This window comes from Rutidosis leptorrhynchoides, chromosome 3 (assembly GCF_046630445.1).
Source record: "Rutidosis leptorrhynchoides isolate AG116_Rl617_1_P2 chromosome 3, CSIRO_AGI_Rlap_v1, whole genome shotgun sequence".
NCBI lineage: Eukaryota > Viridiplantae > Streptophyta > Magnoliopsida > Asterales > Asteraceae > Rutidosis > Rutidosis leptorrhynchoides.
The window spans coordinates 503294488-503306743 of NC_092335.1; the positions used below are offsets into that span (position 1 = coordinate 503294488).

Consider the following 12256-nt stretch of genomic DNA (forward strand, 5'->3'; position numbering starts at 1 on the left):
AATTCTTAGGTTACCAACAAAAAGGGCATATTCAGCTTGGATCATTCACCCATATAATGTAGTTTCAATTACTTGTGTCTATTTCGTAAAACATTTATAAAAATTGCGCATGTATTCTCAGCCCAAAAATATAAAGGGTAAAAAGGCAAATGAAACTCACTATTCTGTATTTTGTAGAAAAAATACATATAAAGATATTGAACAATGCAGGGTTGGCCTCGGATTCACGAACCTATATCAGTTATATATATTAAAACATATAATAACGTTTAAACAAGTTGATATTATTGATATACTAGTTTCATTAATGATTTATATGTTACCCTAAATAAATATATTAATTATATCGACTTTATATATATCGGATTCTTATTAAAGTATTTTAAGTAATTCATATATGATATATTAAAATTTATATATAAGGTTATATTAAAATATATTTATATCTTTTATGTAATTTAATTAATAATAAATAATAATATTTTATTTAAAAACAAAATAGTTTGTAATATTAACATAGGTATTATAAATGTGTTATATAAATTTTTTTTTGTAAGTAATATATGTTGTATTAATAATAATGATAATAATAATAATAATAACATTAATAATAAAAATATGATTTTTGAAATTAATTACTACCTCTAAGATGCTTTAAAAAAATAGTTGCCACAAGCCGGGCTTGAACCCGAGACCCCTCGCTAAACCGAATCAGCACTTAACCATCTGGGCTACTGCCCGTTTTCTATTTTAAAGTGACTTTTATATTTATTTAACCCGTATCACAGTATTCTCCATAATCCTTCTTCTTCGTTTAATCCAACAGAGATTCGTAATCATATCACATTGTATCTGATAATTCAATCATTTGATATTATCTTCTAATTTTTGTCGATAAACATATATTGAAACAACTTTCATTTATGTAAAGTATTATTCATCAATATTTTGTAAACGTTTTTAAGTCTTATAATAACTTCATAACTTATTTCCATATCAATCAAACCATTAAATGTTTTATTAATATTTCTCAATTTAATAATTACACATATGTATATATTCATACATATCTATTTACACATAATTATCCGTGAATCGTTGAGAGTAGTCGAAGGGTAAATGAATACATGAACACAGTTCAAAGTTTTTGAGATTCCAACATTACAGACTTTGCTTATCGTGTTGGAAACATATAAAGATTAAGTTTAAATTTGGTCGTAAATTTCCGGGTTGTCAAAGTTTGGATGATACACTAGGGTGTTAAGAAAGGTTATATATTATCTATATAAGGCTATGCTACTTTATTCGTGCGCCCAAGGTATGCATTGCATCCAAGATGGGCCGTAAACTGGATAAAGCGTCGGGAGTCGAGTATAGTCCATCCGATCAGAATAATGATAGCCTAGTTCCTCGTGACATGCTAATCGAGAAATCAGTTAGTAGGGAATCTAGTGTTTACACCAAGATATATCTAACCAATGAGTGTCTAGCAATCATCCCGACACTACGTTATCTTAAATCATGGTGAACCACGTCTTCTCTGTCTTTAGCTGTTGCATGCTAGCTAGCTTATTTTAATTACATTGCTTTAATATTTTAAATACAAATATAAATCAAATCAACCCAACTATTACCTTTACACAATTTGATATTCCGGATAAAAGTGTTGTCTAGAATAAACCGGTTGGACTTGGTTGTTGGATTTTTTGAACAGTCGCCAATTTATTGGGACCAAAAGGATCCTGCCTCTCCACACAAGGTGTACCTGGCCACTAGTCTTGGATATTATTATGTACAAACCCATCTTAATTACTAAATTATCTAGATAAGCTCCGTTTCAAATTTGATCGCTCAAGGAACGACTCTAGGTCATATTTGCCCTTGCTAACCTATAGGAAGGAATAATAGATTTAGGCCCAGCATACATAAATTAAACAATCAACTTTTTTTTTTAATATCCTGGATTGACGTTTTGCGACCTAGCGACACCGCATAAATAAACCGTCCGATTCGGGCATATCATAGGTAGAGTTAATTTTTAGCGCCGCTGCCGGGGAGCGGTAGTACGATTTAGATCCTGTTCAGACTACTTAGTATTTAAGAGACCCTTTTGACTGAGGCTAGCTTTATCAAAAGTTACTAGTTTACCGTAGTTAGGTTAGATAATATTAGCTTAATTTAGTTTAATTAAAAAGTTTAAAATGGGCTTCCTTATTAGTGAACCTTTAGGATGGTTTAACCTACTTGGACCGCTAAGAATTCTTCCTACACATCCTTTCTTCTATCCGATATCATACATTGTATCCATCCAACGAGATCCACACTTACCTACCGATAGTTCGACGATGGCCGCACGCATCACTCTCACTGACATCACCAAACCCTTGTTACAAGGACGAGGAGGACCGATAATCTATCCAGAGGTTAATGGAGCATCTTTTGTGCTTAATCATAGCATCATACAACTGATTCACAACCACTGTCTATTCCATGGATTACCAATTGACGATCCCAATTCTCACTTAGATAGATTCCTCTCCTTATCCAACTCATATAAAAAAAACGGGGTTGAACAAGATGTAGTTCGTCTGTATCTATTCCCCTATTCATTAACTCTTCATGCAAAAGCTTGGCTCGAGGGGTTAGAACCCAACTCTATCACCTCATGGGAGGAAATGGCAATAACTTTCTTAATCAAGTACTTCCCCCCATCAAAATAAATCAGACTTAGGAATGATATCATAAACTTTCAACAAGCATACGATGAATCACTCTACACTGCATGGGAAAGATTCAAACATTTGCTTCAAAGATGCCCGAACCACCGTCTTGAGAGCTCTGATCAGATTTTGACCTTCTACAAAGGTCTGAATCAGAACAACAATTCTACTCTTGATGGTGTTTCTCAAGGTAACTTCATGAACTTCATTGCTGACGAGGCCTGAAGATTGATCGAGGAGATGACTATGCACCATCAAGATTGGAACATAGAAGATCACATTTCATCACCAATACCGTTTTCCGCGTCTTATCCTATCGAAAATAAAACCATCAAATTTCTCTCGGACCAAATAGAAAACCTCACCAAAGAAGTTGGAGAGCTAAAGAAACTCCCGCAACATGTGTCATAAGTGCAATTATGCCAGAATTGTACTGACCCACATCCGGCCAAGGTATACAAGGCTGAATGTGAGGATTCTATTGCCTACTCCGATAAGATCCTAGCTCATCTGCACAACCAACCTAAAAAACCTACTACCCCACCAGAGACAAGTCCAGACGATGTCCTACTGCAAATCATCTCCATGATCACAGCAAGACAAGATGCAGCTGACTTAGTCATTACTAATCACTTGAGTAGTCTTGAAAATCAAATGAGCCAGCTAACTCAACGTTTCGATACTCTAAGTTGTCCTAAAAATGACTCAAAGGTGGCATATAGCCAACCTTCAGTTTCTTCAAACGAGAAGAAACTAACTAATACTCGTTCGGTAGTAGTCATTGATGAAATGTCCCGTTCTTATTGATTAAAAACGTTCCATATAAATTGATTTCGTTGCGAGGTTTTGACCTCTATATGAGACGTTTTTCAAAGACTGCATTCATTTTAAAACAAACCATAACCTTTATTTCATCAATAAAGGTTTAAAAAGCTTAACGTAGATTATCAAATAATGATAATCTAAAATATCCTGTTTACACACGACTATTACATAATGGTTTACAATACAAATATGTTACAACGAAATAAGTTTCTTGAATGCAGTTTTTACACAATATCATACAAGCATGGACTCCAAATCTTGTCCTTATTTAAGTATGCGACAGTGGAAGCTCTTAATAATCACCTGAGAATAAACATGCTTAAAACGTCAACAAAAATTGTTGGTGAGTTATAGGTTTAACCTATATATATCAGATCGTAACAATTGACCACAAGATTACATATTTCAATATACATCCCATACATAGAGATAAAAATCATTCATATGGTGAACACCTGGTAACCGACATTAACAAGATGCATATATAAGAATATCCCCATCATTCCGGGACACCCTTCGGATATGATATAAATTTAGAAGTACTAAAGCATCCGGTACTTTGGATGGGGTTTGTTAGGCCCGATAGATCTATCTTTAGGATTCACGTCAATTAGGGTGTCTGTTCCCTAATTCTTAGATTACCAGACTTAATAAAAAGGGGCATATTCGATTTCGATAATTCAACCATAGAATGTAGTTTCACATACTTGTGTCTATTTTGTAAATCATTTATAAAACTTGCATGTATTCTCATCCCAAAAATATTAGATTTTAAAAGTGGGACTATAACTCACTTTCATAGATTTTTACTTCGTCGGGAAGTAAGACTTGGCCACTGGTCGATTCACGAACCTATAACAAATATGTACATATATATCAAAGTATGTTCAAAATATATTTACAACACTTTTAATACATTTTGATGTTTTAAGTTCATTAAGTCAGCTGTCCTCGTTAGTAACCTACAACTAGTTGTCCACGGTTAGATGTACATAAATAAATCGATATATATTATCTTGAATCAATCCACGACCCAGTGTACACATATCTCAGTATTGATCACAACTCAAACTATATATATTTTGGAATCAACCTCAACCCTGTATAGCTAACTCCAACATTCACATATAGAGTGTCTATGGTTGTTCCGAAATATATATAGATGTGTCGACATGATAGGTCGAAACATTATATACGTGTCTATGGTATCTCAAGATTACATAATATACAATACAAGTTGATTAAGTTATGGTTGGAATTGATTTGTTACCAATTTTCACGTAGCTAAAATGAGTAGTTTTTACCAATTTTGTTTTGCTCGCCATTTCTTCGTTTCTGATCCGTTTTGAGTGATTTAAGCAGCCACGGTTTCGTATTGAACTTGACTTTATGAAACTAAACAGAAAAGGTATAGGTTTATAGTCGGAAATACAAGTTACAAGTCATTTTTGAAAGAGGTAGTCATTTCCGTCGAAAGAACGACATCTTGATGACTGTTTTGAAAAACATACTTTCACTTTGAGTTTAACCATGATTTTTGGATATTGTTTCATGTTCATAAGAAAAATCATTTTCCCAGAAGTATAGCATTTAAATCAAAGTTTTTCATAGTTTTTAATTATCCAAACCAAAACAGCCCCCGGTTGTAACTACGACGGCGTAAATCCGGTTTTATGGTGTTTATCGTGTTTCCGGGTTTTAAATCATTAAGTTAGCATATCATATAGATATAGATCATGTGTATAGTTGATTTTAAAAGTGTAGTTATAAGGATTAACTTTATTTGCGAACAAGTTTAGAATTAACTAAACTATGTTCTAGTGATTACTAGTTTACCACTTCGAATATGATAGCTTTTTATGTATGAATCGAATGATGTTATGAACATCATTACTACCTTAAGTTCCTTGGATAAACCTACTGGAAAAGAGAAAAATGGATCTAGCTTCAACGGATCCTTGGATGGCTTGAAGTTCTTGAAGCAGAATCATGACACGAAAACAAGTTCAAGTAAGATCATCACTTGAAATAAGATCGTTATAGTTATAGAAATTGAACCAAAGTTTGAATATGATTATTACCTTGTATTAGAATGATAACCTACTATAAGAAACAAAGATTTCTTGAGGTTGGATGATCACCTTACAAGATTGGAAGTGAGCTAGCAAACTTGAAAGTATTCTTGATTTTATGTAACTAGAACTTGTAGAATTTATGAAGAACACTTAGAACTTGAAGATAGAACTTGAGAGAGATCAATTAGATGAATAAAATTGAAGAGTTAAAGTGTTTTTAGGTGTTTTTGGTCGTTGGTGTATGGATTAGATATAAAGGATATGTAATTTTGTTTTCATGTAAATAAGTCATGAATGATTACTCATATTTTTGTAATTTTATGAGATATTTCATGCTAGTTGCCAAATGACGGTTCCCACATGTGTTAGGTGACTCACATGGGCTGCTAAGAGCTGATCATTGGAGTGTATATACCAATAGTACATACATCTAAAAGCTGTGTATTGTACGAGTACGAATACGGGTGCATACGAGCAGAATTGTTGATGAAACTGAACGAGGATGTAATTGTAAGCATTTTTGTTAAGTAGAAGTATTTTGATAAGTGTCTTGAAGTCTTTAAAAAGTGTATGAATACATATTAAAACACTACATGTATATACATTTTAACTGAGTCGTTAAGTCATCGTTACATGTAAGTGTTGTTTTGGAACCTTTAGGTTAACGATCTTGTTAAATGTTGTTAACCCAATGTTTATAATATCAAATGAGATTTTAAATTATTATATTATCATGATAATATGATGTATGAATATCTCTTAATATGATATATATACATTAAATGTCGTTACAACGATAATCGTTACATATATGTCTCGTTTCAAAATCATTAAGTTAGTAGTCTTGCTTTTACATATGTCGTTCATTGTTAATATACTTAATGATATGTTTACTTATCATAATATCATGTTAACTATATATATATCCATATATATGTCATCATATAGTTTTTACAAGTTTTAACGTTCGTGAATCACCGGTCAACTTGGGTGGTCAATTGTCTATATGAAACCTATTTCAATTAATCAAGTCTTAACAAGTTTGATTGCTTAGCATGTTGGAAACACTTAATCATGTAAATAACAATTTCATTTAATATATATAAACATGGAAAAGTTCGGGTCACTAAAATTAAGTCATCACCTAAACCTACTGGGAAAACACCCATCCCATCCCTAGCCCGTCTCAAGCACAGACACAACAAGATGAAATCTTTCAAGCTTGATGGTGAATTTTTGGACACTGTGTCTAAAAATCCTCAAAGTAAGAAGTATTTTAGGAAACTCCTATCAACCAAGGATAAGGTACCCGAAGTACCCAATGTCCCACTGAACGCGGATTGTTCAGCCATTCTCTTTAATACTCTTCCTGAAAAACTAGGAGATACCGAATGATTTACCCTTCCTTGTTCTATCTACCAATCTGGTATTATCTATTCTCTCGCTGACCTTGGTGCCACCATCAATCTCATGCCCTACTCACTTTTCCAGAGACTCAAAATTGAAAACCTTAACCCTACCAAAATGAGCATCCAGCTAGCTGACCAATCCACTAGATATCCTAAGGGAATAGCTGAGAACGTCATGGTTAAGGTCGACAAATTCCTCTTTCCGACTGACTTTGTTGTTATGGACTATAAAGAAGACATGAAAACCCCTATCATCTTAGGAAGGCCTTTCATGAATACAGCCAAAGCGATTGTTGACGTTTATTCACGGACTATCACCTTGAGAGCCCGTGGAGAAGAAGTCACTTTCACGATCGACGAGTGTGTATGTCCTTCTGATGAGAACGCCGAAGTAAATACCATCTCCACTAGGAAAGTCACATTCTATTCCGAAAATGAAGAGAAGAAGATAGAAGTAGAAGACAAGAAGAATAACCACTCCATACAAAACTAATCTTCACTCCCACCTTATTTTGATCTTTTAATGACTAGAGAGGATTTCGTTCTAGAAGAACTCTCTGAACCAATTATTCTTAAAACTCCCTATCTTAGTGACGAGGAGGTGGATGAAGAAATAGAAATGGAGAGCCCAGATGAGAAGAAGGAGATGGAGGATTCTAGCATTGAAGTAGTTTCTAATGTTGCCACCGTATTGGAGATGTCAATGGACATCGTCCTACCTCCATCCTTATAGTATAACATTACGACCAACCCGAAGTCACAAAGAAGAAAGACGGGCTTTGCGTCAGGGTTATCCTATAAACCATCACTTCGCTACATAGTAACATACACATCATGGAGTGATGAGGACCCTTTTGACCATCCCATTTCAATCAAGGAGGTAAAAGAAGTTGATAGCTTTGTTATACCTCAAGTTAAACAAAACATTCACTTCAAACCACCTTCTCCTCTCATTAAACATACCTCACTCTATGTCTGCTTCAATCTCATCGGTATGTTCCAATATTACCTCTTGTGTCTACTGATAGATGCAAGGGAGCCGCCTAGATTTCCTGAGAATTAAGGCTAGAGTCAGGCTCGTGACTCGAACAAAAACAAGCGCTTCTCGGGAGGCAACCCGTGTGTTTATTTTTCTATAGCTTTAGTAGTAGTTAGATTAGGATAATTAGGTTAATTGAATAAATGAGAAAGTGAAACTTAAAATAAAATTTTCAACGTTTCTTAGGACGAGAGCTAATGCACTATTTGCTACATTATTGCAAAAGTCTTAATATTAAAGGCAGTCAACACTTTAAGTGTGAGATTAAGCTTTTTAGTCATACACTGATTTGTTGAATTTTCAATTTTGAAAACCTCATGTTTTCAAATAACTTTTTCATCAAAACGCAAATCATTGAGTCTATGGCCTAAAGCTTAATCACCTGTCTAGGTTTGATCCTTTCCATTTTTACTAGTAATAGACAGTTACTGATGCCTGTGGTAGAGACTCTTTGAATAATGATGAAACGACAAGGAAACCCGTTGATTATTTCATTGCAAGTTATTGGTGGATGTTGAATGGAGGATGAAAACGCCCTAATGAGCTCGAGTACACTTTAAGAAGACCGATTTGAATCCAACAGAAGATGGTTCCGACCTAGTCTACCTTCAGATCCTCAGCTCACAACCACACCCAAGGGGATTAATTGGTTTCTTTCTCTTTGTTTATTTATTTTGCTTCGTTATATCCTTAAACTATACCCTATCCTAAGCTTATCACTAAGTGTGGGATTCCAACCCAATATTGAGCTTAGATACATTTTTCGACATGTTCAAACTCTAAGTGTGGGATTTTAGCTCCCTAAAATCTAAGAATGAACATTAGGGACAATGTTCCTCTAAGTGTGGGATAGCGGTGTATTACACCGTAATTAGCTATGGGATTCTCGAAAAATGTTCTTAACTTAAAATTTTACTAAGCTTTTCGAGAATACCTACTATTTAGATTCTTTGTCCTCAACGTAAATTTTTCAAATTTTTTTTGACTAAATGATACTTTCTGAAAAAGTAATTTTGAAAATCAAGCGTGTTTGTTCTAAAAATAAGACAAATGAGGACATAAATCTTCTTAAGGACGAACCGATTCTCTAAAAGAGCATTGCATAACTAGGCATTATCGACCCAATATAATTGTTGTGAGGCATCCCAAAAATGGCCCTATAAGCATTCATTTTTAATGCTTCACTATCTTTTCCATTGAGAGTGCCGATGTTAGCATTTAGAGTTAGAACTTGACCTTGACATACATTTCGAGGCCAATGGTTAGTAAGCGCCATACGTGGTGTAGATTCCATACTCCTTTCGAAATCATTCTGAATAGAGAAGACAAAAACCATCTGTTTCCGTTTTCACTCCACGCATTTAAACCGACCAACTCACGCCAAAGAGTTGATGAATCAGAAAATACTCACCCCCAAATTCACTATCAGATACGTTACCCTTTCCACCTCCTTTCCTTTCTCATTTTCAAAATCTAGAAATTCAAAGAGATAGATCGACCAAGTTTACTTCAAACACCTGTCGAAAAATTCTGAAATTCCAGACTATTTTTGATAGGTCAAAAAGACCTATTTCTGGTGAAATACCTTTCTGAAATGTCCCGTTCTTATTGATTAAAAACGTTCCATATAAATTGATTTTGTTGCGAGGTTTTGACCTCTATATGAGACGTTTTTCAAAGACTGCATTCATTTTAAAACAAACCATAACCTTTATTTTATCAATAAAGGTTTAAAAAGCTTTACGTAGATTATCAAATAATGATAATCTAAAATATCCTGTTTACACACGACTATTACATAATGGTTTACAATACAAATATGTTACAACGAAATAAGTTTCTTGAATGCAGTTTTTACACAATATCATACAAGCATGGACTCCAAATCTTGTCCTTATTTAAGTATGCGACAGCGGAAGCTCTTAATAATCAACTGAGAATAAACATGCTTAAAACGTCAAAAAAAATTGTTGGTGAGTTATAGGTTTAACCTATATATATCAAATCGTAACAATAGACCACAAGATTTCATATTTCAATATACATCCCATACATAGAGATAAAAATCATTCATATGGTGAACACCTGGTAACCGACATTAACAAGATGCATATATAAGAATATCCCCATCATTCCGGGACACCCTTCGGATATGATATAAATTTCGAAGTACTAAAGCATCCGGTACTTTGGATGGGGTTTGTTAGGCCCGATAGATCTATCTTTAGGATTCGCGTCAATTAGGGTGTCTGTTCTCTAATTCTTAGATTACCAGACTTAATAAAAAGGGGTATATTCGATTTCGATAATTCAACCATAGAATGTAGTTTCACGTACTTGTGTCTATTTTGTAAATCATTTATAAAACCTGCATGTATTCTCATCCCAAAAATATTAGATTTTAAAAGTGGGACTATAACTCACTTTCACAGATTTTTACTTCGTCGGGAAGTAAGACTTGGCCACTGGTCGATTCACGAACCTATAACAAATATGTACATATATATCAAAGTATGTTCAAAATATATTTACAACACTTTTAATACATTTTGATGTTTTAAGTTCATTAAGTCAGCTGTCCTCGTTAGTAACCTACAACTAGTTGTCCACAGTTAGATGTACAGAAATAAATCGATATATATTATCTTGAATCAATCCACGACCCAGTGTATACATATCACAGTATTGATCACAACTCAAACTATATATATTTTGGAATCAACCTCAACCCTGTATAGCTAACTCCAACATTCACATATAGAGTGTCTATGGTTGTTCCGAAATACATATAGATGTGTCGACATGATAGGTCGAAACATTGTATACGTGTCTATGGTATCTCAAGATTACATAATATACAATACAAGTTGATTAAGTTATGGTTGGAATAGATTTTTTTACCAATTTTCACGTAGCTAAAATGTGTAGTTTTTACCAATTTTGTTTTGCTCGCCATTTCTTCGTTTCTAATCCGTTTTGAGTGATTTAATCGGCCACGGTTTCGTATTGAACTTGAATTTATGAAACTAAACAGAAAAGGTATAGGTTTATAGTTGGAAATACAAGTTACAAGTCATTTTTGAAAGAGGTAGTCATTTCCGTCGAAAGAACGACATCTTGATGACTGTTTTGAAAAACATACTTTCACTTTGAGTTTAACCATGATTTTTGGATATGGTTTCATGTTCATAAGAAAAATCATTTTCCCAGAAGTATAGCTTTTAAATCAAAGTTTTTCATAGTTTTTAATTATCCAAACCAAAACAGCCCCCGGTTGTAACTATGACGGCATAAACCCGGTTTTATGGTGTTTATCGTGTTTCCGGGTTTTAAATCATTAAGTTAGCATATCATATAGATATAGATCATGTGTATAGTTGATTTTAAAAGTGTAGTTAGAAGGATTAACTTTATTTGCGAACAAGTTTAGAATTAACTAAACTATGTTCTAGTGATTACTAGTTTACCACTTCGAATATGATAGCTTTTTATGTATGAATCGAATGATGTTATGAACATCATTACTACCTTAAGTTCCTTGGATAAACCTACTGGAAAAAAGAAAAATGGATCTAGCTTCAACGGATCCTTGGATGGCTCGAAGTTCTTGAAGCAGAATCATGACACGAAAACAAGTTCAAGTAAGATCATCACTTGAAATAAGATCGTTATAGTTATAGAAATTGAACCAAAGTTTGAATATGATTATTACCTTGTATTAGAATGATAACCTACTGTAAGAAACAAAGATTTCTTGAGGTTGGATGATCACCTTACAAGATTGGAAGTGAGCTAGCAAACTTGAAAGTATTCTTGATTTTATGTAACTAGAATGTGTAGAATTTATGAAGAACACTTAGAACTTGAAGATAGAACTTGAGAGAGATCAATTAGATGATGAAAATTGAAGAGTGAAAGTGTTTTTAGGTGTTTTTGGTCGTTGGTGTATGGATTAGATATAAAGGATATGTAATTTTGTTTTCATGTAAATAAGTCATGAATGATTACTCATATTTTTGTAATTTTATGAGATATTTCATGCTAGTTGCCAAATGATTTTCCCACATGTGTTAGGTGACTCACATGAGCTGCTAAGAACTGATCATTGGAGTGTATATACCAATAGTACATACATCTAAAAGCTGTGTATTGTACGAGTACGAATACGGGTGCATACGAGTAGAATTG

At 33.7% G+C, this 12256-nt stretch overlaps 1 non-coding gene across 1 annotated transcript; it reads right to left on the reverse strand.

The window, feature by feature from the left end:
* Positions 1–2723: 2723 nt before the first annotated feature.
* On the reverse strand, positions 2724–2830 carry LOC139903217 (small nucleolar RNA R71). The gene has a single exon (XR_011778055.1). It is a non-coding gene; the product is annotated as a small nucleolar RNA R71 (small nucleolar RNA).
* Positions 2831–12256: the final 9426 nt, after the last annotated feature.